Source organism: Schistocerca americana, chromosome 3 (genome assembly GCF_021461395.2).
Source record: "Schistocerca americana isolate TAMUIC-IGC-003095 chromosome 3, iqSchAmer2.1, whole genome shotgun sequence".
Lineage (NCBI taxonomy): Eukaryota > Metazoa > Arthropoda > Insecta > Orthoptera > Acrididae > Schistocerca > Schistocerca americana.
This window is the reverse complement of record NC_060121.1, coordinates 355,338,248-355,343,463: the sequence shown is the minus strand read 5'-3', so window position 1 is coordinate 355,343,463 and position 5,216 is coordinate 355,338,248.

Sequence of the window (5,216 nt, the reverse complement as noted above, 5' to 3'; positions counted from 1 at the left end):
CGTCGTTGAGTGCATCATCGCGGGCGCTCCTGCCTGTGATGCAGCGTCAAGGGTAACCGCAGCCATTGTCTCCGAGCTGATAGTCCATGCTGCTGCAAACGTCGTCGAAGTATTCGTGCAGATGGTTTTGTCTTGCAAACGTCCCCATCTATTGACTCAGGGATCGAGACGTGATTGCACGATCCGTTACAGCCATGCGGATGTCTGTCATCTCGACTGCTAGTGATACGAGGCCGTTGGGATCCAGCACGGCGTTCCGTATTACCCTCCTGAACCCACCGATTCCATATTCTGCTAACAGTCATTGGATCTCGACCAACGGAAAGCAGCAATGTCGCGATACGATAAACCGCAATCGCGATAGGCTACAATCCGACCTTTATCAAAGTCGGTAACGTGATGGTACCCATTTCTCGTCCTTACACGAGGCATCGCAACAACGTTTCACCAGGCAACGCCGGTCAACTGCTGTTTGTGTGTGAGAAATCGGTTGGAATCCCTCCTCATGTCAGCACGTTGTAGGAGTCGCCACCGGCGCCAATCTTGTGTAAATGCTCTGAAAAGCTGATCATTTGCATATCACAGCATCTTCTTCCTGTCGGTTAAATTTAACGTCTGTAGCATGTCATCTTCGTGGTGTAGCAATTTTAATGGCCAGTAGTGTAACTAAGGGCATAGGATGCAAGTTCCATTCTGTGGTGACAAGGCTGACACAAGAGACGAATTCGTGGCGGTCCGCATCGAACCAGTCAGAAGACTGATTAGTTAAAAAAAGAAGGAAAAAGAAGAAAACACTAACGTACGTAATATAAAGGTAGGCTTCCGCGGCCATTGTCACAGTCTTTTGTGTGTGTGACAGCACTGTCTACCTGCAAAACACAGAAATAAAGAAACACCCTGAGGAACTGTGTGTGTGTGTGTGTGTGTGTGTGTGTGTGTGTGTGTGTGTGTGACCGTCCCATAACACTACTGACGTTTGAACTACACTGATGTCCAAAATTAAAGCAACTGGTGTCCATAATTGTAGCGACTAGTGACCAAAATTAAAGCAACAAACCGTGATTTCCGCGCCCTGTGTTTCATCGTGTCCTGTGTCTCATCCACGATGTAATCATACAAAATGTCAACAGATGTCCGTGCGATCGTGTTCTGCACGGAAGATGGGATTCCAATCAATGGACAACCACGGCAACGATGACGTCAGGGTACCTATCAAACAGGGTAATGTTTGCTTGGTAGTCCCATATTCACAATCGCTGTAGACACCGTCACCAGACTCTCTGTGATGGAGGGCCACAGGCAGAATGGAAGCAAAACAGTCGCAAACTGATGTGGCCCGACGCCTTAATGTGAATCACTCCTTTGTTTCTCTTATGTGGCTACAGTTTGTGGAGACTGAAACTGTATCCCGAATACCAGGTCAAGGAGGGAGGACTGTTATCTGGTTGTAAGTGCACGACGATACAGCCTTAGTACTGTACGGAAAATGGGATCTGACCTCGAAGCACTTGGACGTGTTGTATCAAGGTAAACGGTGTACAGAAGGTTTCGGCAGAGTAGCATTTATTGCCAGAGACATGCTGTATGTGCACCTTCACAGAAGGGAACGTGCAGCGTAGAGTCAACATGCCAACTGGAGTGTCGAACAGTGGGCCCATCTTCTTTTCACAGATGAGTCCCTGTTTTGTCTGGAGGGAACGTGAACATTATTTTGGAACCCAAACACTCTATGTATAGAGACCGTGCTATCAAGAAGCGTCCCTAACGGTGTGGGCAGGGATTATGTTGACCAATCGAACACCTCTTCATGAAATTGCGCAGGTGAATTGGCAAAGCTTAACCGCTCTCAGGTATCGTGACAAGATCTTTGGACCTCATGTGGGGTTGTTGCGAGCAGCTGTCGGCCCAGACTTCTATAATGGTTGACCTCATAGAGCATGGTGATTGAGGTTTTCTTGGAAACAAAAGATATTGCACGCATGGTGTGGCCTGCTCGATCTCCCGATCTGAATCCCATAGAGCATGTCGGGGAAGCTCTATGGAGGCGGGCTGCACCACATAAGCACCACCAACCACTCTCCAAAACTTGCGAGCAGCTCTGCAGGAAGCATAGGTGTCATTGCCTCCACATGAGATTGATTACATCATTCACAGCATTTTTGTCTACCTGTAGCGTATTGCGGTTATTTACGTTCGGTATTATTTACATTCTTTCTATTACACCATCATCTGTTTGTAATGTTTTGTGATAAAATAAATGCAACCTTGCAGAATTTACAATTTTTGCTTTAATTTTGGACATCAGTGTACATATCCTGTAGGGTTCCTGTTTCTCCAATTAAAAGTGACTTGGCATACCAAGTGTTGTTGTTTTAATCATTTGACCACATCTCCTCATTAACTATATATAGCTATAAGCATTTGATATCCTTCCCCCATGATCCTGTCTTCCAATCAACATTCAATGTGGCAGGCTTCCCAGCCGTTTTCGTTCAAACGGATCCAATAATACAGATAAATGGTAATTTTGATGAGCACTGGCTACACTTGGAGCCGAAACGGAGTACTTTTGTTGGGATTGTCATCGGCTTCCAATGCACTCATATTACACAAACGTTTATCTCACGTTCACAAAAACCCTCGTTGTAACTCACAATAGAAAATAAGTTGGCAGTCTTTCATAAAACATTATATCAGAGGAAGCAGTAGCTGTAATGAAGGTGGAGGTTGAGCCAGGCCAATACCAGACCCTACTACCTGAGATGGAATCATGAGCAAATTTAGCATCATGTGCAAATTCCGCCAGCCGCTACGGCAATTGTCCTACAAGCTTAGCGTTTAGTCATACGTGTCAGGGACCTATAGCTTATGTATAATAGTTGTACCCTAGTGTGAACGCGCTCATAGAGACGTCTGATTGAAAGATTGGAGACGGTCTCTTGGAGACGGCATTCCTATGATTTTTAATAACTTAAAATCTGGATGTCAGTGGAAGTCGCTTCGTTATGGTTCCACGTGTAGCTATTGTTCTTCATGACAACCGATGGTGAATGACAACCGATGGTAAGGGGAGTGAGTTTGCTCTAGTATACGCCGAAACGAGAGTACTGCTGCTGCAGTCAGTACCTGGGCGAACGCAGCTCGCGTGCCTGGGAGGTGGTGGCCACAGCGGTGACGTCACTTCCTGCAGCCGTCTCGCAGGCTGCACTTCACGCCTCCACTGCTGCCGGGTCTGGCTGCTTCTTCTGCCTAATTCTCCCACGAATGTTGCGCCCAGACGCTCCACTAACAAAGAACAAAGACAAAAGCGGCGAGTATGGAACTAGTGTGTTGCTCTGTTTCTGTCCATAAGTTGTTTACCTACGACTACACGACCTTCTTCCAGTTCCTTAATTTCATATGGTCGTACTAGGGATCAAACGGTTCTGTTTTATTAAATTAATTCTCGACAATAGCGATGAGACGATTCATGATGAAACTGTTGGATAAACCAACTCCTGAGGCCACCTGTAGTGACTTCAAAGCCACAAAACCCTAGCGTCAGGATAACTAAACGGAGGTTGAAATAATGTTCGTCTTGATTTCAGCGTCTTAAACTTTGCAGCCCTACTCTCGGAGACTGAGTATGCTCGAAGAATCAATAAGAAGGAAGACATCCCTAACTTGAGTTATTGTTATCAGTATCTACATATTTACTTTGCAACTAACTATACAACGCAGACGACACATAAACCATTTGAAAAATATTCGCAAGATTTCCGACCTAGAACAAGCCTTCGCCTGCTTAAAGTAGTGCAAAACGAAATTCTGAGAAATACAGGCTGTTCGGAACTTCTCGTTACAAACTTGTAGGATTTGTAGAGGGGAGTGAGTACATGATATTCTGAACAGGAACCCATGTCCGGAGACGTACCGTCTCCGTGCTACAGCCGTTTGAAAACATGTTTGTAGGTAGGCGTGCAACAGGGTAGTCATGGTGGGGCATGGTTACGTCGGATCGGCTGATGTCATTTGACGTCCATCAAACGTCTCTGATCTGGTTCGAGCCTCATTCACGTGTGTGTGTGTGTGTTACAGAAAAGTGGTTGAGTATACGTTTGCCGAATACACCTACATGATCCTTCTTAATAGCGTCGCCTTTATCAAGATCGTTCTCCACAATCTCCGACTTTATCGCATACCCTTTCGGTCATATGTACGTGACGCCTTTGAAAAAGTGTACCTTCACCGTTAGCTGGCGTGACTGTGGTGCTCCAAGGAGACGCCGCACACCCGAACTGGAAGAGGCCGTACCGCACCAGGTTGAAGAGAACCCGTCAACGAGTACACGAGCAATTTCCGTGGCTATTAATGAGTGGAATCGTAAAACAAGTGATTTCTGGGTCATGAACAATCAATTACATGTAAAATCGCTCGGTTCACTAACATGTTTTTAAATGTTGGTAACACGAAAACAGTACGTTTCCGAACATGGGTTCCAACTGCAAATATTATCTTTCCTTCCTATCCTCTCCAACTCATTGAAGTCTGTAGCGTGAATTTGCAAACACCCTGTATAGTGTAAGCTAAAGTGAAAGACAGGTGATGTACAATATGTACAAGAACCGAAGGAGCAATATGCATTGAAAACAAAGGTAGAAGTGATCAGACAAAAAAAAGTTCAAAATCAAAAATGCAGTCTCTTTTCCCTACTATTCAACATATTAAGAAATGAAATATAGTCGGAAAAAAAATCTTCAGGAGTGGGATAAAAATTCAGGATGAAAGGGCGTGAATGATAAAATTGTTGGCGTGATTCTGCGAATCGACAGAGGTTTTGCTATCGATAAGTGCGTCGGAGACGAATCCACAAGGCGGCAGGGCAGTTGGGAAAGAAGCCGCCGAATGACAACACAGCAGGAAGCGTGATTGCCACGCTGTGGCGAGTAACCCACGGACTGGGGGAATTGTTCAGTTCGCTAAGTGAAACCGTTGTTGATGCTGCCGCAGGCCGTTGAGCGTCGCCGTATATTCTGAAGTTGTAGAACCGAATCTGTATGAAATCATACGACTGTGCATTTCAGGAAAGTAATAGAAGATGCACTGCCACTAGCATGGACATTTATGGTTGTGGTGAGCAGTTGATACGAGTTGTGTTGATGAGCATCCTGTTGTCACCTGGTTTTTGGAACACTGTCAGGATGGGGGTAGTGACCGGCAGCTTCACGGTTTCTGAG